Source organism: Chaetura pelagica, unplaced genomic scaffold (genome assembly GCF_000747805.2).
Source record: "Chaetura pelagica isolate M959 unplaced genomic scaffold, ChaPel_1.0 scaffold1002, whole genome shotgun sequence".
Classification (NCBI taxonomy): Eukaryota; Metazoa; Chordata; class Aves; order Apodiformes; family Apodidae; genus Chaetura; species Chaetura pelagica.
The window spans coordinates 4,266-5,138 of NW_009952491.1; the positions used below are offsets into that span (position 1 = coordinate 4,266).

At 63.0% G+C, this 873-nt stretch overlaps 1 protein-coding gene across 1 annotated transcript in view; it reads right to left on the bottom strand.

Annotated features, from left to right (window-relative positions):
- RPS19 (ribosomal protein S19) overlaps nt 1-873 on the bottom strand; it is a 2,947-nt gene that overhangs the window by 1,652 nt on the left and 422 nt on the right. The window lies entirely within an intron of this gene.

The following is an 873-nucleotide window of genomic DNA, read 5'->3' on the forward strand; positions in this document are numbered from 1 at the left end:
TGAGGGACTGGGAACACTGGGAACTGCCCTGGGAGCACCGTGAGGGACTGGGAACACTGGGAGCACCGGGAACTGCCCCGGGAACTGCCCCGGGAGCACTGTGAGGGACTGGGAACAACGGGAACTGCCCTGGGAACACCCTGAGGGACTGGGAACACTGGGAACTGCCCTGGGAGCACCGTGAGGGACTGGGAACACTGGGAGCACCGGGAACTGCCCCGGGAACTGCCCCGGGAGCACTGTGAGGGACTGGGAACAACGGGAACTGCCCTGGGAACACCCTGAGGGACTGGGAACACTGGGAACTGCCCTGGGAACACCCTGAGGGACTGGGAACACTGGGAACTGCCCTGGGAACACCGTGAGGGACTGGGAACACTGGGAACTGCCCCAGGAACACCGTGAGGGACTGTGAACACTGGGAACACCGGGAAGTGCCCCAGGAACAGCCCCGGGAACACCGTGAGAGACTGGGAACACTGGAAACTGCCCCAGGAACACCGTGAGGGACTGGGAACACTGGTAACTGCCCCAGGAACACCGTGAGGGACTGTGAACACTGGGAACTGCCCCAGGAACACCGTGAGGGACTGTGAACACTGGGAACTGCCCCAGGAACACCGTGAGGGACTGTGAACACTGGGAACTGCCCCAGGAACACCGTGAGGGACTGGGAACACTGGGAACTGCCCCAGGAACACCATGAGGGACTGGGAACACTGGGAACTGCCCCGAGAACACCGTGACAGACTGGGAACACTGGAAACTGCCCCGGGAACACCGTGAGGGACTGGGAACACTGGGAACTGCCCCGAGAACACCGTGAGGGACTGGGAACACTGGGAACTGCCCCGGGAGCCCTGGGAACCACAG